The sequence below is a fragment of the Ambystoma mexicanum genome, chromosome 5q (genome assembly GCF_040938575.1).
Source record: "Ambystoma mexicanum isolate Mex_15411 chromosome 5q, UKY_AmexF1_1, whole genome shotgun sequence".
Lineage (NCBI taxonomy): Eukaryota > Metazoa > Chordata > Amphibia > Caudata > Ambystomatidae > Ambystoma > Ambystoma mexicanum.
In genome coordinates, this window is record NC_090933.1 from 567,327,593 (window position 1) to 567,350,320 (window position 22,728).

Consider the following 22,728-nt stretch of genomic DNA (forward strand, 5'->3'; position numbering starts at 1 on the left):
AACACATGCAGGAGGCACGCTTCATCTAGGATCACAATCGCGTGTTAATGGTGTCTCATGCTGGGTTGTTGAGCGGAGCGCCATGCATTCCTAAACCGCTTTGGGCGCGGTACCTGTACGGAAGTCCAAACGCGAATTCTTTTAACAACAGCTTCAGCACAATACAGCCGGAACGTGCACTCGGCTAAAGTACTTATTTTATTAGTCACGCAGGGCATGGGGAAGGCTGACAGGCGGTGGGGTGCCCCGCGTAGGCTTGCCGACAGGAGCTCAGGCTCTGCATGTCCTTCCTCTCTGCTGGCCGGAATCACAAGCGTGGAATTTCGGGCGCGGTTCGCGCATGCGCATTAGCATGGGCGTGGCTGCCTTCGCCCCAGCAGGCCTGTGCCACGCACGGCCTGCTGGGAAATGTAGTACTTGGGCTGTCCTTCGTCCCTGAGGCTGATTTCTGTAAAAGGGATGAAGGACACGCCTGGAATATTGTGTGGGTTGAGTCCTGCGTATTACAAGGGCACCCACCACCCCATCAGAGCCCCTACCAGCCCCAGTCCTGACAGAATATATGTTTTGTTTGATATTAATTGTGAATACATTTTGTTTTAATAAATCAGATTGATTGTTGATCAGACAGACGGGGGAAATCATACTCCGTTTTGGTTGTAACTTAATATCCAGCAACATTGTGTGGAAGGGTGGGGTAGCCTGTGCTCAATTGTAATAATGTATGATATTTCTGTGGTCCCTCACAAGTCAGGCCCCCCAGTAACAAAAAAGAGGGCTTTAGCTAAGACTTTTTTGGATGTATTAAAACATTGACATCTTCTTTATAGTAAGCCCTTAATTCCTGGTAAAAATCAAATACCCTATGCCCTTTTGCCTTATACCACGTCATGAATTGGTCTTACTTGCTAGGCATTATCCACTGAATGCCAACTTGATCGGGGGCCGGGATCATGCTTACATAGTTTCGATTAGCTGGCATGTTGTAAAGATGTGGAAAGAAGCTTTTGAAGAGGGGGAAAACTTAAAGCTTTTGGGAATTTACTGGGTTTCATCGGTAGGAAGGTCAAGGAGCTGATACAACATATTCTCAATGTTACCACAAGTATTGACATGATTTTAGCACCTGCATGATAAGTTTCATTCTAATTCACTCCTTCACCAATTGTTTGAGTATAAAATATCTGTCATACCCTTTGACGTTATTAGTGAATTTAGTTGTTACAAAGGTGCTAAGAAAATCACTCACACATGAATCCCTTTTAAACTCCCATCAACTGTCACCTGTTCAATGTCTGGCATAAATCTAATTTGGCTTATGTGTTAGATCTTCCTGCCTGGCTCCCATTTCATACACAATATATTCCTTGCTCTTCTTTTGAGGTCTAATATAACACAAGTGCTCAGCCATTTTGACAACAGGCACTTTGCATACCGGGAAAAGTAACCCATTACATTTATGACTCTTGGGGGTACATTTCCTGCATGTGGGACAGTCAAAACGTGTCTCACGCATGACAGCCCCCACAGCTGTTTTCTCAATGTGAGTGATATGATATGTTATGTATATCGTGCCCATACACAAGTGTTTCAGGGCGCAACAAGAAAGCTATGTAGTATGTTTAGACAGACATGTGACCTTGCAAGGTGTGACATTGCCGACATTTTGAAGGTCTCTCCTTAAGTGCTTTGAACTAGTCTTTTAAGCACAAGCAACAATCATACTGACAGATGTGTTTGTTTTGTTGACAATATGGTGACAATGCTTACAGAGCTTTTTAGCCTCTGGGATGTTTTGTATATGTGTCATGTTACATCATAGAAATGGTTGTCGTGATGTAAAACATGCAATGTGTTTTTTGCTGTTTTAGCCGTTAGTGGGAAGTATCGCCATACACTTCTGTACAAGTACAGTATTTTGATTGCTCTAGCGCAATACTGCTCAAAGAGAGCTGACTATCCAAAACGTACAGGTCTGTCTGTTGGACTACCCAGCACTTTATGGCCATTAAATGCTTTGTCACATATATCTGCGTGTGTACAGCTCAACGGTTCTATTAAACCTATGAGACTATTTGCCAGACACAGATGTAATGGCCCTTGATTAAAATGTAATAGCCATCTGCTTTTAGATTTTATAATATGACTGTCAATGAGTTTGTTCAAAGTTTTGTAAATACATCAGGAGCTGGGCCTGCCAACCACCGCAAAGATTCTTAATGGTGCAAAGCACATCATTCCAGTCTTACTCTGCCAGCCTCCTCAGATTTTCCAGATATTGTAAAAAACAGCAGACATTGGACCTCATCACGACTTTGGCGGTAACCCTTAAATCCGGCAATAGCGCTATTACAGCCGGATTTAAGGGTCCGCCTCGGCGGATTTCAACGCAGCTCTGAGCTGGTGTGAAATCCGCCGAGAATTCGCGCTCATACTGCTGGCGGGAAGTCCGCTGGCGGTAAGAGCGGGAAATTTCCCCATTGAGCCCAATGGGGAATGGGGAATTCCCGAATGGGCTCAATTGGGAATGGGGACTTCCAAGTCCGCCCAACTCGTGATCCTGCGCTATAAGCACCGGGGGCTATGGCGGTCGCGCTAATGGCCCCCGCGCTAATACCGCCAGCATTACCGCCGAGGTCATGATGAAGCCCATTGTGTGTGGTTGGCTTGTAAACAAAGGCCTGTGCAGACCATCAGCATCCATGTATATCTGTATGGCATCTTTGGTTCCAATAGTTCCTAATATACGCCTGACCAGTGTTTCTATGGCGTCTGTTATAACAACTAGCGTCTGCAAATGATCCAAGTTTACAAATTGAAATTCCTCGTAATACTCGATGGCTGCAAATGGTTTATACACACCGTTGATATGTCTGCACCCATTCTAAGTACACAGGACCATCAGGCTGTGGGATTTGGGGTTGTACTTAACCAAACACAATGTGGGGACACTTGGCTCTCTCCCTGATACTCCCATGTACCAACACATATACAATAACAAATTGATCAGGGTGATATTGGACAGACCTAGAACCACTAGACTTTTCTCAGTACAAAACTCTTCTTTTATTTAATCTGTACCCTTCGCTTTGCACCTGGGTATGACTGAGTGGTCCCTTCGGGCGGGTAGGCAGACTATTTGAATGCTTTGTCAGCCATTATGTTTCCTTGGGAGATGAAGTCCTGCCTACAGAGTCTGGGCAGCACACTTTATTATGACTACCTCCACTGGGAGTTTCAATGCTTCAGTCAGCTGCGTCAATAGCTCTGTATGTTGGACTGGGGACCAACCACCCTCCTGAACCTCCTTCATTCCCACCTGGCCAAAACTTGAGTGTACGGTGGAGGTAACATAATCCGAGTCTGAACAAATATTAGCCACATGTCCTTCAGACAGTTCTAGTGCACTTATTAGGGCCACTAGCTCTGCTGCCTATCCTGAATAGTGTGGTGGTAACAGCATTTGGGCGGTAAGATGGAATTCCCCATGCATGCATCCCATGCTGGAATCTATATTTGCGGACCTGTCAATGAAAACTATATCTCCTCCCTTTATTTCTTCTTCCTTAACCTGGATGTTCCCCACCATCCTGTACATATAAGCTGCACAGTCATAGACATACTCTCCTGGCAAGGCTGGTTCTGCGATTAAGGTGGCTGGGTTTACCACATGATACAGGACAACCTCGATGGGCAGGTTTGTCAGTATAATCTCATAACCCAAAGCCTTCTGTGTGGTCAGAGTGGATTTGAATTTTTTTAATATGGTGAAAAGTGAGTGTTCCATGTCCAAAACTACATGTGTGCCCCCTCTGATGTCCTGAGGGTTACTTATAGTTTCCATTACTTTGCCCTTATTGCAATTGACTGTAATTGACTTCATGTTTCCTAATTTGGTTCTAATTTTTGCTCCTATGTTACCTAACTAAACCTTGCCGCATATCCCGGACCTCGGTCTGGGACCCAAGGAGCCGCCAGTGGGCGATACACCCCCGGCGACAAGGTCATTCTAATTGACTAAACTTCTGTGCCTATGATACCAACCACATCGTACTTCCCGGACACAGTCTGGGACCCAAGGTGCCGTTTTATGGCGACACCTTTGGCTACGTGGTTGTTTAGAATTACCATAAGAAGTTCGAGTATTTGCAGATTTTGATTCCAAAGTCCATTCAACACCATATGTACAGTATTGTGTGCATTATTTAATTTGATTTATTTATTTAATGTATGTGCATTAGCTTTATGTTTATTTCCACACCACACGTTATACACTTGTTTTATGTACATTATGGCTTTCCTTATGTATATTTTGGTCTTTCTTTCACCAGTATTTATTAAGGCACATCATCCGCCATTTTTGTTCTGTTCCGGTTCCAACCTGGTTAGCGTTACATATATAGTATTTTTTCCATTTCTACCCCCTTTTTTTGGTGGTTTTGAGTTTTCTATATTAAGTCACCATAATTAATGCTATTTTCCAAGCATGCTCCTAAATTGAATTATTTGAAGATCCGCGCAGGCTGTCACCTGCAAGACACCTTTGTTTGTGCCCACCAGCCTCCCGATAGTGCGAGGTGGACACGTGATACATTAAAGAGCCGTTTCCTCGGCAAGGGCCTAACACGGCAGTTTCAGTCACTGCCCAACAGCCGCACGCAGGAGAACTCCAGCGCTCCGTGTGTGGAAAGATCTGGTTTTTTAAACGCTCCCTCATGCCTTTTTCTTATCGTTTGTGCCTGTCACAACATGTCACTTAACTCGATCTTCTCCCACCATCAGATATGATCCACATATTATAGCCACTATACCCACGGCTCATTGAGGCTCATCCTACTTTCGTTTTGAACAACTTTTGTTTCCCTCTCTGCCACACCTCTAAGGTAAACCACTTTTTTTGCCTTTTGGTCAGTTTTGGTCAATCCATTTCATTTCAAAGCACTCATGTTATTTTATGTTTCTTATTTTTTCCATCCTTCCTTGGAATCACCACTGATTGGTATGTTCATATTTTTTTTTTACATTCTTCATATGTATGCTTATTTGTGTGATTTACTTACCGTGTGGACATTGTTGCATTATGTTTATGTTTTTTACTTTGAACTCATTAGACTTGCCCTGAAGAAGGAAATGTTTTCCGTAATGCATTGGCGCATTAAGTCTGTATTATGCATATGGGTTGTGGCAACCGCTTCCTCACTAAGAAGGCATTTGTGATAGCGTCATTTTGAATTGATTTGGATAAACTACTACTTCTGATATAAAACATTCAACAGACTTTTTTCATCTTTGAACCATATTATTACCTTTGATACGGGATGAAAACATTTTTTTACCTGTTAATAACTATTTTCCCTTGTTGGGCCCCCCTGAGAGCGACTGTGTGACCTAGTATTCTACTCGGTCTTTGGCTTCCGTTCCAAAACTACTGGACAACCCATCATGATTGTTACTCCCTTTTCTATGGCAAACGTTGCATCTGCAAGCTCCTGCTTGCCTGAGAAGCGACCCTGCATCACTGGGTCTAGGGGACCGCTACAGTAGACCAGAGGTTTGTGCCCCTGTGGTTTCTTCTGTGTCATCACTGAGCCATGTGAATGGGAGAAGAGATCAAACTTTTCCTTGTAATTGGGGGTTGCCAACAGTGGCGTGTGGGCCAGTGCCTCTTTCAGTTCAGCAAAATTCCTGTTAATCTCTGAGGTCCATTTTATGTGACCCATAACCTTCTGGGCTTCTTTGAATGCTTGAAGGAGAGGCCTGGTAAATGTGGAGTAATCGAACACCCATGCGCTGCAATAATTGCACAACCCCAGGAATTGCTGCATCTCTTTCACTGTGCGGTTGGTGGGGTCCTGTGTATTGTCTCAACTCTTTCTGGTGTGATCTTGTGCCCCTCATTTGAGATGATCTTTACCAGGTATACCACTTCTTTCTGGCAATACTGTAACTTTTCCTTGTCCACCTTATATGCTTTATACACTTTATAGAGTGTGACCTGCACTGTTTGTCTAGCTCACTGCTGTAAGTGAGGCATGATATTACAAGTATAACAATGACACAATAGTTACATGTTACAAAATCTTACTTTTTTGGGGGTTTGGAGAAACTCCTACTCTGCCCTATAGCTAAGATGGGAGTAGTCTCTGCCATCAGATAATAATGTAAATACAGTCCTAGTCAGTCTATGTTAAATCAAAATAGCCTACATTAACACAACCTAATGCCTGCCCTATCTCTTATACAAAAAGTGTGTAATGGGGAATATGTATGCAAAGAAAAGTCAGTGTTATAACATAAAGAATCTATGTGGCTGAGTCAGCTCTCCTTCCCACGTTGAACAGCACATAATAAGGCAGCCCCTGTAAACAGGATGAATGGCACAGGTTCTCAAAACAAAGCCAGTTCAAAACGTGGATTGAGGCTCGCTTGCCCTTCCACGTTAGAGTCACTTATTCCAGCTTTCAAAAGTTCTTTCACAGTTCAACAAAAGTTCACGCAGGTCTCCCTTAGTCAGGCTCAGAACTCTCAAAGCAAAAAGATCATGTAGGTCTCCCTCGGATGGGCTCAGACCTTTCAACTAAAAAGTACCTAATTCATCATAGATCTCCCTCAGCCTGTCTCAGACCTCACAATCACATCACTTGAAGGGGTTCCCTTCCCCAAACTTCATTCACATTCATTAGGGGTTCCCTTCCCCTAACTTATCATACTTCCAGTCTCCCTCAGTCGGGCTTGGACCTTTCACAGATGTCGGAGACTTTCAGATGTGCAAAGCTTTTACTATAGACCTCCACAGGACCACTTCGACTTTCTCTTCAGCTCACACTCTTGTGTTATTTGCCCCAGTGTCTCTTGGTCTTGGAAGTTCAGTATCATAAGCACAAATGTTCCCAGAAATCTTTCTCTTAAAGTAGTTTGTTCACTTTGCTGGTTTATTACAATATATCACATATTTTGATGAGACTTTCGAATGGGCTAGTTCCTGTCGCCAGACCACTCCGCTACTCTGTGTCACTGGCTTCACAGTTTAAAGTTCACCACAGGTCTGCCTTATTTCGCATCTCATCAGCACGTGGGCAGCTTTAAATCATGAAATGTACTGTTGCAACTTCAATCTTTCTTTAACACACACCAGCCTTTCATGTTGTTTGCTAATTCACCGGCTGTGTGCATTCCTTTCTTGTCTTTGCGGCTTTCATATGATACGATATGATAATTTATTTATATTGCGCTTGTACACACGTTTTTCAGAGCGCGACAAGGCAAGGGAAGGGAACAGGGGAGAACAAAACAACGATCTTACTAGGCCCAGTGACATTGAGAACGCGCAGGGTGCATGGGAAAGGGAAAGGGTAATAGTGCATGGAATGGGGAGAAGTGGAAAGTGTGGAGCAGAGGAGAACAAATAAATAATAATAAATACAAATAAATAGATATTAGAGGCAATAAACAGTGGTAGTGCAGCCAGCAAGTGGCAAGTGCTGTGTTTAAGGCAGCAGACTGTGTATGCCTGAAAGTGCAGAAAGAGAAGAAAGGAGGGTGGGGCACTGTATGGGTACAGATACAGTCCCCAGTGCAAGGCGTGGCCCAGAAGCAGTGCAGGAGGATGGCAGGGTGAGCAAGTACCTGGTCTTGAGGTGCTTCTGGAACCAGAGATGGTTTTCCTCAAGCGTCAGAGTGGCAGTGAAGCTGTTCCAAAGGGAGGTCCCACCCGAAGAAAGAGATCTAACCCCATCTTGTTTTTTGAAAAACAACTGACCCTGGGGAGTTAGACATAAGGAGTGAAGAGCTTGAGAGGGGAGGTATTTGCTGAGGAGAAAGTTGAAGGTATTTTGGACCCAGACCCCAGAAAGCCTTGCTGACAATGCAGAGGGTTTTGAATTGAATCCTTGCATCCACTGGAAGCCAATGAAGGTATTTCAGAGCTGGAGAGATACGGTCCCAGAGCTTGAGGCCAAGGACAAGCCTTGCAGTCCTGTTCTCGATTAGTTGTAGAGGGCGGAGAGTAGAGGCAGGTACATTTAGAAAGAGGCTGTAACAATAGTCCAACCTGGAGAGAACCAGAGCTTGGGAGACAATGAGCTTCTGGGGGAAGGAGAGGAAAGGCAGAGTACCTCGGAGGAGGTGCAGTAGGAAGTTTGACTTTTTAGAGACATCTGAGATGTGGGGGCGGAGAAGGAAAATGTGGAGTCAAAGATGACCCAGAGGTTCTTAGCCTCAGTTAGAAACTGTATTGTGTTTGTAAATTCAATACTTAAAAATATCTTTTTGTTTACTTGTAGAACTTGATAAATAGGATTGGTCTCCCTGAAACATGTTGAGCACAATTTTAAATGTAGTTCATAGACCAGATCAGCGCATTTTCTGGACTGTCTTTAATAAACACTTTTGAAACAAGTATAGAGTCAAACTTAACGCTTACATAAACCATTTAGCACTTGTTATAATTGGTCTACCACAGGATTCTGAATCAGAACCGCCCAGAACAAGAGCAAGTGCAAAGGAAAAAATGTTTACGCTTCCTCATCAAATCTTTGGTTCCTAGGTCTCTATTGTCTCCTTCACGCCTCCATTGTATCACTCTCCCCAATGTTATCAAGGGTTCTGTGTCACTCATTGACTCCTACATCTGGTCCTCTATTTTCCAAACTGTCTCACTCTACTCCAATGATACAATCTACTTCCTTTTAATTCCTGAACTAACGATCTCCATCCTGGGTATTGTCACCTGTTCCATCCACTCTTGTAACCACCCCCCCTCACTCCACTCCTGACATTACCTCCTCCTTCTTTTTGACATCAGTATTGATCAGCACCCTCCAATTTACTCTAGATATTAGCTCCTCCAGATGTTACCTCCTCCTTCCTTCTCTCTTCAGTTGGTTTCACCGCCTTTCACTCCACTCGACACATTTCCTCATTCTTCCTTTCCTTTTCTGTTACTACCACCTCTTTCTACTCTTGTCCAGATGTTACTACCGCCTTTCCTTTCCTTTCCTTTCCTTTCCTTTCCTTTCCTTTCCTTTCCTTTCCTTTCCTTTCCTTTCCTTTCCTTTCCTTTCCTTTCCTTTCTTTCCTTTCCTTTCCTTTCTTACCTTTTATCCTGGTGCCTTTCTAATCCTTTTGTTTATGTCCCCATGATCCCTCTCTATATTTTTCTTTTGGGCGATTGGCTTCTGTGAGTAGTTCACTCTAGGCATGGAAAGAAATCCTTGAGCCTCGAGGTATTTCTGCAGGACCATTGCTTCGTCCACTTGGGCCATCCAGACCCATGTTTCAAATCGGTAAAGTTCAGTGCAAACACTGTCTTCTGGTATACCTAGAAGATCTGCCATTTCCACCTTGCAGTGTTGTTCTCTAAACTAAACTTTTAGTGGGACCTTAGAATAGATATCTGTATTCTCAGGGATGCAGTGACGGGACAAGGTGCATAATCTTAACCTGCTAAGAAAATATGAGGTTGGCAAAGTCAGCAGTCACTAGGCTTCCACAATCTAACATTGCTTTAACAGTTTGGTGATCGTGTAAGATGAGTAAGTAATATGTCTTCCCTGGGAGCTCCTGGGCAAGCATCTCTGCCTTCTCAGCTGTCTTGACAGTGTGACATTCTTGCTCCTATCCCATGTTCTTCTCATGATTGTCTATGTCACCTGGGACAGAATAACTAGAGTCCATTGGTTTGGGTACCTATGTCATGTGTCCCATTTAACCACAGACGAAACACCAAATTGGTGTCCATTCTGGGATGGTTGAAGTCATCTGCAGTATGATGTTTCCTCCTGCAAGATATGGTAGGTTTGTCTCTGTCATTCTATGATGGCAAGTCTGTTCCTGGGGTTTGTTTGGATGGGCAGCTTAACCATATTCCTGAGCCTGGACTTCATTGGGATTCATGGCCCACCGACAGGTCCAATGTCTCTTTGGGTGGAGGTTGGTGACTGTGATGAGTCAAACACGACAGCTTGACCATTGTTAGGATCATTGAAATCCATGTTATGATATCCTAATAATACTAATGGAGAGTATAGTTTCACATATGAGATATTATCAGTATATATAATATTAACACTTAGGGCCTCATTACACGGTAGGTGCTAAAAAATGGGATTTACCGGCATGGCGCTATTAGCGTGTCCGCCCTCACAGGAGACCGCCAATAGCGCACCATTACGAGTAAGCGGACACGCGCATAGGGCCATGCCGGTAAATGACCCTACCGCCATGCCGCAAAAGCACCTTACCAGGCCCGCCCAAAGTGCTGATAGCACCGCCGCCCTCACTGTACATGCTATTAGCGGTCACCACTATTAGCGGTGACCGCTATTAGCATCGACCGTCAAATAGCGGAAGTGGAAATAGCGTCATCGCACCGGAACGGGAAAGAGCACGGCGGCCATCTTTAAAAACACAATCCATTGCCATCCTCTGCCCCCTGGACCATATTGGAGTAGTGAGCTGTGTGAAATCAACCGTGACACCTGCATCATGCCCAAGGCCCTGAAGAAAACCTGTGACAGGCAGCGGAAGGAAAAGTACACCAACGAGGAACTGGTCATGTTGACACAGACCCTTGCAGAGCATGCAGAGGTATTCTTTGCAAATGATATGCGCCGCGCCACCATGCTCAAGAAGAAAGCCATCTGGGAGGAGTTGGCAGTCAAAGTCAGTGCCGTGGGCACCAGCACGCGCACTGTGCGTGAATGCAGGAAGAGGTGGGACGACCTCAGGCTGCGGGTGAGGGGCATCCTGGCGGAGAACCACCGCATTGCCACTGCTGGCGGAGATGGCTCCCCAATACGCCTGAAGGAATGGGAGGAGACATGCGCCAACATGATTGCCACCGAGAGCATCGAGGGAGTGGGCAGCATGGAGGTCGGCGTGGCTACCACTTCCGATGCAGGTGAGTGTACACATGACAGGATGCGGTGTGAATGCACAGTCATCCCCATATGTGAGCCCAGACCCCACTCATGCATGGACGCACATCCACACATGCACCCATCCATCACCATGTCAGTGTCAGACCCAAACACACACACATGCACACATCACCAGAGACAAGTCCCAAACTCAACCATGCATGGATGAGGCACTGAACTGGCACATCACCTGCATCCACAACTGCTAAGTCCCAATGTCCACAACTGCATCACTCCTGTAATTTACATTGAGTATATTGAAACGCAACCAATGCCATCCCTCTGCTCGTCCCTGACAGGCTCACATACAGATGGGGAGGATGCTGCTGATGCATCAAAGGCACCACCTACATCAAAGAGGCCAAGGGCACAGGAACCGGAGGAAACCCCTGCAACATCCAGGGGCAAGGGTGCAAGGCCACACCTGAAGAGTGGCAGCCTACGTCACAGTGCCACTGCCAGGGCAGCAGTAGCTGCACCACCAACTGTGGCCCCACCACCGGAGGCAAACACACTGCCAACAATGCCAGACACCCAGGGCCCACCATCAGCTGCGGCAAGCTCTGCTGGTGAGGCAGCTGCCACTGGCCCCCAGTCCGATCCAGAGGACACCCTACTCCAGCACATGGAGATGCACACCCCAAGCCCCCCAGGAAGCCCAGAGCCCGTGGCATCCCATACCCCTGGTTCTGATGGGACTTACGAGGACACCAACCCTGCAATAATGTCACCCATGCTACCATCACCTGTTGCATTGGAGCCATCTGAGGGCACGGCATCCAATGCACGGTCACCCGGCACTGATCACCAATTCACCGCCATCCTGCAGCGCCAACAGGAGCTGACCGTGCTGGTTGGGCAGCATGTCGCTGAGGCTGCAAATCTCACCGAGAAGATAGTCCAGACGGCGAGGCACTCCACTGAGCGCATGGACGCCAACACGGACAGGATATGCAATGAAATTGCAAGTCTGAGGGAGGTGCTTGTCCGCATGGCAGACACAATGGACCGCCACTTTCACCCACAAGGCCAGTCTGCCCCATCCTCGACTTCCGGGTCGACTCAAACAAGCCCCCTCAGGCGCTCGATGCGAACCACCAGGCGCACGTCTGGCAACCCTCAAGACCCTTCCAAGGACAATTGCAATTAGGGGGTTAATGGGGATACCCCGGTGTGCATTGGCCATGGCAGAAATGGCAGAGACATGAGGGACTGTTGTGGGGGGTGGTGGGAAGGGTGTTATGGGTCTGTTGTGGGGGGGTGGGAAGGGTGTTATGGGTCTGTTGGGGGGAGGGTGGTGGGATGTTGTGGGGGGGAGGGAAGGGTGTTATGGGTCTGTTGGGGGGGTGGGAAGGGTGTTTTGGGTCTGTTGGGGGGGAGGGTGGTGGGATGTTGTGGGGGGGGTGGGAAGGGTGTTATGGGTCTGTTGGGGGGGGAGGGTGGTGGGATGTTGTGGGGGGGTGGGAAAGGTGTTATGGGTCTGTTGGGGGTGGGAAGGGTGGTGGGATGTTGTGGGGCTTGCACTTCTTCACCTTTATGTTAGTCAATACACTGGTTTCTGATGAAAACACAGCCTTGGACATCTTCATTGTGTGTGTGTGTACTTCATTGGCGACAGGGTCCATTGCGTGCTCTGAGACATACACCAGTGCATCCCTCCCCATAACCATGTGACAGTACGAAAAAATTTTCCGCAGATTGATTGCCTGATCAGATGCTGTCTCACAGCACGTGCCTCCTGGCCATTCCCTCTTGCAACGCCTGCATCCCCTTCACCTCCGTCCACATCAACACCATCATCCTCATCATGTGCCTCTATCCCAACTTCAGGGGGCAGTGGGCTATTCCGTCTGTCACACATATTGTGCAGCATGACACATGCCATGGTGATCTTGCCCACCTTCTCATGTCCATACAGGAGAGCAGCACCAGGCCTGGTAATGCACATTGGACGTGACTTCAAGAGTCCAAAGGTCTGCTCAGTCACGATGCGGGTACGGGTATGTGCATTATTGATTACCTCCTCGTGCCTGTTCTGTGGTCTCCGTACAGGTGTGAGGAGCCAGGTTTTCAGGGGATAGGCCGCATCACCTGTATGGGGGGATGAATGGGGTCCTGTTACTGTTCACCTCAAGCGCGGCCTGTTCACATCACACAAATTGACATAGCATTGTGATGCAAGTGCTGATATGTGCGCATACATGCAGATGGTCTGTGTGACAGCAACGTGCAAGTGTGTGGCCGACCCTGCAAGTCGAAATGGCACAATAATGCCTACAACAGTAGTTTTCACATGTCCTGGGTGTGGCCCAGTTTTAGGTGTCCCTGGGCCCGGCAAATTTTGTAGCACACTGCTTGTGTACTGACATTCTGACATCAATGTTGCCATGCTGTGAAGCATCACTTCCGTGGTGCTATAGGTGTGTGGTTCAGTGCCATGTCTAGGGGTGTTCCCTTTGCATGCATTGAAGGGTACATTGCTGGGTTGATGCTGTGATGCGCTGATTCTGTATTACCATCTTGACGCCATGTTGATGATGTGTAATGTGTGGCGTGGCATGATGTGCAATGGGGATGGATGTGTAATATTGTGCAGCCTGCACTGTTCTCATAGTCGTGCACCATCAAATTGCATGTGGATGCTTCTCAGGTACATCGTGGCCTTCCCTGAAGGACATTGGCGTACATCTGTATGTCCATTTTCCCTACGGACGCCAGTCAACACCCAGTTGGAGTATGTATCTTCCCCCCCCCATGCACACCCAGTTGGAGTATGTATCTCCCCCCCCATTCACACCCAGTTGGAGTATGTATCTCCCCCCCCCCATTCACACCCAGTTGGAGTATCTATCTCTCCCCCCCAAAATCACGCTGCCATGTGCTTGCCCTGCTACTCACAAAGTAGCCACGTACGTTGTCCGGTGTGTGGCTCCATGTAGCGTGGCATACTTGAGTCCCGCAGAACCATGGAATCATGTGTTGATCCTGGGAATCTGGCACAGCAATGTGTGATTATCTTGCTGGCGTCACATACCATTTGGGCATTGATAGAGTGGAATTGCTTCCTGTTTCGGTACACTGCTTCATTGTGATGTGGGACCACCAATTCCGCATGGGTACAATCGATGGCCCCGATGCAACTTGGAATGCCTGCCAGTGAATAGAAGCCAACTTTTGTGTTTGCAATCTCCTGGCCAGTCTGTGGCATGGATATGTGTTCAGGTGCATGCTTCAGGAGTGCATCGCGTACCTGGTTCAGCGTGCGTGAGGATACTGGTTGCGAGATGCCATGCATCTGTCCCACTGTATGCTGATGGGTGCATGTGGGCAGGAAGTGGAGCACACTCACCACCTTCAGTAGCGGGGGGATGGCAGTTCTGATGTCTATGAGGCTCCCAATGTCGTCGTGGATCATGTCCACGATGCTGGTGATGGGAGCCCTGTCCAGATGGTACAGGGTGTGTATCTGCTCAGAGGTCAGGTTGAATGGACTGGCTCTGGTCCTGGGTACTGGTGGGTGCCTCTGTGGTATGATTAGGTGCCGTTGTGGTGCCTGCTGTGCCTGTCTTGCCCTCCTCCTCCTCCTCCTGCGTCTCCTTTGTGCTGCCTGTTGTTGTGGCAGCTGCGCTACAATGAGGTCCTCCAGGCCATGTAATGCTGCCAGTATCGGTACCATCTTGGTGTGGGGAGGGGTGTGGGAAGGGGTGTGGTATGCTCCTTTTGAGCTGCCACAGTCTCCATTGCCTTCCCTGTGCTGATTTGGTCCACCTGTGGCAGGTGGGTACACTGCCCATTTCCCTTAACGGGTGGTCCGCGATGCCGGTATTTGCACCATGGCGGTATGGGGTTTGGGGGGATTTACCATGCCGCTATTTGCATGTGCACTGGCCTTGTGATGCTGTGCTAATAGCGACATGGCGTAATTAACGGAATGGAGGGTCGCGCGCACGCTGCCTGTCCGCTATTATTGGCACCGTAATTAGCGATGCCGCTAATAGCAGTGTGCGGGGTCGTGATCCACATAGGGATTTAACATTACCGGTAAATCATTACCGGTAACGTTAAATCAATACCGCCTTCTGTGTAATGAGGCCCTTACAATTTCACAATGCGGAATTTCCGTGAATATAGTAGGTTTATATCTAAAACAATCCTTTAATATAAGTGCAACAATGACTCCTCGGATCGACTTCCTATGTGCAGACAACATAGTACATTTGCTGGGAGCCCTGCTGCAAATGCTAGTCCAGAATAACCTTTCAAACATGTTTCCATGATGCATATAAAGTCTATATTATTGTCAATAATAAAGTCATGTATCTCCACACTATGACAGTAACTTATCTAGCTTTGGTCAAAGCCCAACAAGCAAGTATGTCTTTTAGATGAGTATGAAGCTCCCGGGAATCATTGTAATTGTAGTTGATTTGATAATATTGGCTGTAATTAACAGACATAGATCATCTGAAGATGACATATTAATAACACTGTTGTTGTGATGCTTGGTTATAATGGCACTGTTTATTGAGGACAATGGTAGTCAAGAGTCTATCATGGCCGGTGTTCTCTGAAATTACTGAAGGAACAATATAGATAGCGGAGGGTATAGGTCACACACTAGTTTAAACACTGTGGAGAGTAAGATTGGAGTTGTATCTTGTTTATTTATGGATTGTTTGATTGTTAGGCACTTATACAGCAAGTAAACTGCAGTTTCAAAGCACCCACAGGGCAAAGCAAGGAAACAAGGGAGTGGAACAAATTACAAAACACAAAATTTAAGAGCAATGAGAGGAAAAAAGGAAAAAGGACAAACCCACTATGCCTTGTGAGTATTCAGAATGTTCAAGTGCAGCAAGGAAGAGGGCAGAGGGGGTAAATGCTGAGGAGTCCTAGCTTATGGGTGAGCCACAGATGAAATTCTAGCATTGTTGAGTGCTTCACGGCCTGGAGCCCCGTTAGGTGTAAGTTCAATTCTCCATGGCAGAGGGTGTGCTACTGCAAGTGCTGAGGGTAGACAGGAACGGGGCTGATTGGGTGTGGGAGGTCAGGGGCCTGAGAATGCATAAGGCACAGGGGGAGGCTGTTCCATAGGAGGCAACCGGCTGAGAAAGAGAACAACCACCTACACTCTGTTTTGCAAAATGCTTTACACACAAAGAGTTGGTATCAGAGGAACATAGTTGTCTAGAGCGAGAGTATTTAGTAAAATAAAGTTGAAGATAGTGTGGTCCCCGGGCCCAGATAGCCTTATAGATGATGCAGAAGGATTTAAATTTAATCTGTGCAGCAACCGGGAACCAGTGAAGACTTTTTAGGGCAGGATATATGCAGTCCATGGGTTTAAGGCCACGGATTAGTCTTGCTGGCCTATTCTGGATTAGCTGAAGGGGTTGCAGAGTGCAAGATGGTAGATTAAGGAGGAGGCTATTGCAATAGCCACGCCTAGAAAGACCAGGGCTCGGGTAACATTGAGCCTCTAGGGGAAAGTGAGAAAAGGGAGTATTCCTTTGAGAAGGAAGAACTGAAAGTGGGACTTCTTGGCAATGTGTGAGGGAGGAAGGAGAGAGAGAGGAGTCGATGATGACTCCAAGGTTTTCGGTTTCAGAAGAAGGAGCAAGGGGAGAGCCTAAAGAGGAAGTTCAGAGTGAAGGGAAGGAGGAGGAGCAGGGGTCCCAATGGGAAGGATCTCAGTTTTACAGGTGTTGAGGCAGAGATCGTTGGAGGTGCACCAGGACTGGATGGCAGATAGGTGGTCAGGGATGATGGAGGGTCAGCAGGAACTTTGAAGGTGTGTATCATCTGCACAACACTCGAAGTTGGAGGAGAAGGAGGAGATGAGGCATGCAAGCAGAGCAAGGTAGATGTTAAAGAGCCAAGGGGAGAGGATAGAACCCTGGGGGACACCACAGGTGGAGAAGGAAGTAGGAGAGAAGTGCCCAGGATGACTTGTGAAGAGAACCCATTAAGGAAGGATGTCACCCAGTCCATTGCCGTTCCGAGATACTAAGGGTAAAGTGGAGCCTTTGTATGAGGATGGAATGATTGACTGTGTCAAAGGCAGAGGAGAGATCCAGAATGATGAGCACAGCTGGGGTGTTGAAGCCCAGAGATGAGAGCAGTTCTACATGGGGGTTTGGAAGAGCAGTTTCCATACCTCCGGATTCTCGTAATCCAGATTGATGGTCCTGGAGGCCACCATACAAGTTCAGTGTGTGAGTTGAGTTGGGATAAGGCCAGCTTCTCCAGCAGCATCCCCAGGAAGGGGGTAAAGCATATAGGTTGGTAGTTGCCAGGGCAAGTGGGGAATGCTGAAGGCTTTTTCAGGAATGTGCGCACAAGGGAGTGCATAAGGGAGGAGGGGAAAGCTCCAGTGACAAAAGAATGATTGCAGAAATCAGTGAGTGAAGGGAGCCAAAGTTATCCATGATGGTCCTGGATGAACAAGGGAAAACCTGTTCAGAAGAGACCTTCATGGAGTGGACAACTCTGGTAACTTCTTCAAGTGTGACAGGGGAGAAGGAGGACAAGGAGGAAGGAGGAGGGTGAGGGGCTAAAAGAGGCATGAGGGTGTGGGGTGGGTTGGAAGGGTGGAAGGCAAAGGTGTTCTGGATGTCCTGGGATTTGTGGGAAGTGTGTGGCCAGTGCATTGCAGAAGGCCTGGGAAGGAGAAAGGGAGGAGACTGCTGAAGGGTTGGCTAGTTCCTTGCAGATCTTGAAGAGTTCAGCCGTGTTGTTGGATGGAGTAGGACCACAAGCCTGTATGTGGGCTCTTTTCCTGGCACAGATGGAGAGTCTGTATTGCCTTTGGAGGAAGCAGTAGGCCACTTTGTCAGAGGATTACCCTGAGGTATGCCACTTCCGCTCTGCCACCCTGCACATTTGTTTCAGGGCCACCAGTACAGAACCGTACCAGGAGTTATGCTTGGAGGCAGGGTTCAGGAGGATCCTCATGTCTGGGGCAAGGATGTCAAGAGTATTGGTGATGGACAGGTGGAGGTTGCTTAGAGCAGAGTCAGAGGTAGAGTCAGAGGAAGGGGGAGAAAGGGGATGAATGTGGAAGCAAAGGCAGCAGCTGAGGCTCGTTTCATTGGGTGGGTGATAGTGAACACGGTTGGCAGGGCTTTTGCGGGGCCGTCAGAGGGCCAAAGGGACCCAGGTGGGAGGAGGAGAGAGAATGGTCAGAAGAGAGGAGTGACTAGAGGGGGGAGAGAGAGAGAGGTCAGAGTGTATGAGGGAATCCAGAGTCTGTCCAGCCGACTGGGTTCGGTCCAGAAGGGAGAATGAAGAAGGCAAGAAAGGTGCAGAGGTCAGTGAAGAGAGTGTGTTCAGTTGGATGTTGAAATCGCCCAGGAGGAGGAATTTGGAGGTAAATGAAAGTAAGGAAGAACGCAAATCAGCCCATTCTGGAAGGAACAAGATGGTGGCCCCAGGAGGCCGGTAAATGGTAGCAATGAGCTGGGTGGGTAAGATGGAGGTAGGAACGCACTGAGGGAAGATGAAGGCAACCCCTGCCACTGTAGCGAGGTCGAGGTTTGGTGATGATTTGGAAGCCATCAGGGAGGAGGGAGTGAAAAGCAGTGACTAAGCTTGCATTGACCCATGTCTCAATAAGAGGGAGAATGTCGAGATAAGAAAGCGACAGATGTCAGCAGTGCTTGTTGGCTGAGCGGGCATTAAGAGTCGCCAGATGGAGGAGGTCTCCGTCTTTGAAGGTTTTCTGAGGTGGGGTACGGGGAAGTGGTGCACCAGTATGTGGAGGGAGAGAGAGAGTAGTAGTGGGAGAAGCAGGAGAAGGAAGGAAGTTGATGAGAGAAGGCAGGATCTGGTCCAAGAGAAGGAGGTTGGGCTTTGGACCCTGAACCAGGACAGGGACTGTGTGATAGACATTAATGAAGCAATGTGAAGATGAGAAGACAGGCAAGACGACTTCCCACTTTGTGTGACTGTTCAAGGTAGACGATGTGGAAGGAGAGAGAGTGGAGATGAGATGGGGGTCCATAGATCTGGAGCAGGGACAGAGAAGAGGATATCAGTGAAGAACTCTCTGGAGGAAAAGCTGACATAGGTGTCTGCAATGGGAAGTCCAGGGTTTGCACTCAGGATGTCTTTTTTGTGTTTTTTCCTGCCAGACTTTGTGAGGGAGGGGGGATAGGTGATAGTGTAGCAGTTAGAGAAGATGGGTGAGATGGAGAGAGCCATAATAGGTGTGGCAGAGGTTAGTCGAGGAATGCTAGAAGAGTGGCTGTGCAGCACAGATATAGTTAGACTCACCAGGGGGGCTGGTAGAAGTAGTGACAAGGTATAGATGCAATCCAGAAAGAATTGAGTTTCAAGAGACAAGAGGTGTACAGATGTACAAGTGCACACAACCAAACACGATTTTTAAAAATTGAGGCACAGATGCAATGCAAGAAGGGTGCACAGATGTACAAGTACACACAACCAAAACCAATATTTTAAAATTAAGGACAGATGCAATGCAAGAGGGGTGCACATATGTACAAGTACACACAACCAAAAACTATTTTTAAAAATTGAGGCAAAGATGCAATGCAAGAGGGGTAATTGTAATTGTAATTGTTTATTTGTATAGCGCTTATACACAAATGAAGTGCTTCAAGGTGGGAATGTAAAAAGGGGTAACAGTCGTCATTCTTAGGGCTTGAAGTTTCCGAATGGACTAATAACAATAACTAGCATACTATGCACAGAGGCATATATACTAGATAAGTGCTTGACAAAGGGTGAGGGGAGAAAAAAAAGGGGGGAACAAACAGATCATGAATAACATGAACTACATGAACTACAGTGCTGGTCTGGTGAACCAGTTAGATTGCTTGGAAGTTTGTCATCCAATGCACCTATGCATAAGTATTTCGAGCATGACCAAGACTGGGGAGGAGGGGAGTCAAAAGGGACAATTGGACAAACAGACTTGCTGGGCCTAGAACATTCAAGGTTCAATAGGTGCACAGAAACAGGAAGTGTGAGGTAGGGGCAGGGGAGAGGTGCACCCAGTCCAGCAAGGACCGGGGTTAAGTGCAGAGTGGTTGCCCCAGTTGTGGGGCATATTGCAGTAGCCCAGGGACAAGTGCAGGACTGGTGGGGAGCCTGGGACCCATGAGGTTCTGGAACTGCACCAGGCAACCAGTCAGCTAACTGTGCAGGGGGATTAGAAGGAGGGAGGGAAACAACCAGAAAATAGGGGGTAAGCAGGGGCGAGGGAGAGAGAAACAGGAAGACAAGTGGAAAGTCTTAAGGAGTATCCAGAACTTGAGTATATTCGACTCAAGACGAGATAGGGAGGCTGTTCCAGAGGGAGGCACCTGCAGAGGACAGGGATCTACCCCCAAATCTCTGGAGAAATGGCTCACTCACAGGGGGTTGGAGAAGGCTGAGCAAAGGGCTCTAGAAGGAGAGTATTTGGGAAGACAGCAGTGTAGATAGTAAGGGGCCCATGCCCCAGAAAGCTTTGTGGAATATGCAGAGTGTCTTGAACTTGATCCTTGCAGCCACAGGGAGACAGTGGAGAGATTTCAGCACCGGAGAGATGCAGTCCCAGGGCTTGAGGTCAAGGATAAATCTTGCGGTTCTGTTCTGGAATGTTGAAGAGGTCGGAGAGTAGAAGTGGGCAGATTGTGAAAGAGACTGTTACATTAATCAAGCCTGGACAAAACCAGGAATATGGAGATAGTGAGCCTCTGGAGGAAGGTGAGAAAAGACAGAATACCTCTGAGGAGGTGCAGCTGGTAGAGCGACTTTTTGGACATGTCCGAGATGTGAGATGAGAAGGCGAGAGTAGAGTTAAAGATGACCCCCAGGTTTTTTGCCTCACTGCTGCGAGGGGGCGCAGGACCAAGGGAGGCCAGCCAGAGTGAGAGTGGGAAAGTGGGAGCAGGTGTCCCAATGAGGACGATGTCTGTCTTGATGGCATTAAGGCAGAGGTTGATAGCAGCACACCAGGACTGATTTGCAGATAGACAGCCAGGAATGAGCGAGGAGGAGGACGAGCCGAGGGTAGCCCAAAAGAGAGATGTGTGTCACCCGCATATCACTGATAGTTGGAGGTGAAAGCAGAGCTTCTGTGGGCCAAAGGGGCCATGTAGACATTGAAAAACCAGGGGGATAGAGTAGATTCCTGGGGGACACCACAAGTAGAGAGGGTGAAAGTGGAGAGACAAGTTCTACCTGGGAAGGACATTCAAAGAGAAAGGACATGAGCCCCGCCAGAGCCTGATCATTGATGCCCAGGGTATCAAGGAGACAGAAGATCAGGATGTTATGGTTTACTGTATCAAAAGCAAAGGAGACTTCAATGAGAATGAGGACAAAGGGTGAGTTGGAATCAAGGTTTGAGAGCAAGTCTTCACAGGTGTTCAGAAGAGCATTTTCCATATCTCTGGATGCTCTAAAGCCGGACTGATGGTAATGGAGCCAACCAACAGATTCCGTGTGGAGGGTAAGTTGAAAGATAGTCAGCCTCTCCAGGAGTTTGCCTGGGAAAGGGGTGATGGAGATTGGGCTATAGTTAGCCAGAATGGAAGGGTCGGCAGAGGGATATTTGAGCAGAGGATGCACAAGAGAGTGCTTCAGAGAAGTGGGGAAGACTCCAATGGCAAAGAAGAGGTTGCAAAGGTCTGCCAAGGCTGGAGCTATTGAGTCAATATTGTCCTTGATGATTTTGGAGGGGCAAGGTTCTATCTGTTTGGATGAGGCTTTCAAAGACCAGACTTGTTTAGAAACGTCATCAGATGTGACAGGTGAGATGGGGAGTGGTGGTAGTGGCCGAGGGGGGCACAGAAGATGATGGTGCACTAGTGGGTGCAGTGGAGAGAGAGGAAAGTATGTCCTGTGTTTTGACAGTGAAATGTGCAACCAGGGCCCCGCAAAGGTCCTTGGTCAGTGCAATAGAGGATGAGACTACAGTAGGGTTGGCCAGCACCTTACAGACTTTGAAAAGTTTGGACGTATTGTTAGAAGTCGCTGAGATACAGGCTTGAATATGGACTCTTTTCTTGTGCCAGATGCAGGGTTTATATTGCCTTTGCAGAAGGCAGCAGGCCAACTTGTGCTTCTGAAGATTCCCATTTTCGCTCCGCTGTCCTGCACTTGTGTTTAAGTTCAGCTAGATCAGAGTCGTAACAAGAATAGCACTTTTTGGGAGGCTTCAGTCAGATCCTCATGATAGGCAAGGATGTCGAGTGTGTTTGTGATGGAGAGGTGCAAGTTGGAGAGGGCTGTGTCAGGGTGGGAATCAGCTGAAAGAGTAGGTGGAGGGGAGTAGGTGAGGTAAAGGCATCTACTAACACTTTCTTCATGGGTCGGAGGACCTTGTAGTAGTGGGAGGAAGTGCAGGGTGTGCCACTGTTAAAGGAGAAGAGAGCTTCAGGTGAGCGGAAAGAAGAGAATGATCTGTCCATGAGAGTGGAGTAGTGAGAGGGATAGAGAGAGGGATGTCTGTGGAGATGAAAGCATCCAGGGTGGTGTTAGCTGAGTGTCAGCCCAGAGGGTAGAATGGAGAGAGACAGCAAGTCACATAGGTTGTGGAAAGCTTCTGACGAGTCAGGAGAGTCAAGACGGGCGTTGAGATCCCCCAGTAGGAGAAGTTGGGAGGCAGAGGACAAGAGAGAGGATACCAGGTCAGCCCATTCTGAGAGGAAGTGGGTTGGATGGCTTTGCGGCTGATAGAACGTGGCCAGAGTAATAGAGAGGACAGGGGAGAGAGAGAGCCTACAGGCCATGCATTCCAAGGAGGAGTAAGCCTGAGTGGGAATGGTAGAAACAGGGATCCACTCAGGATATATCA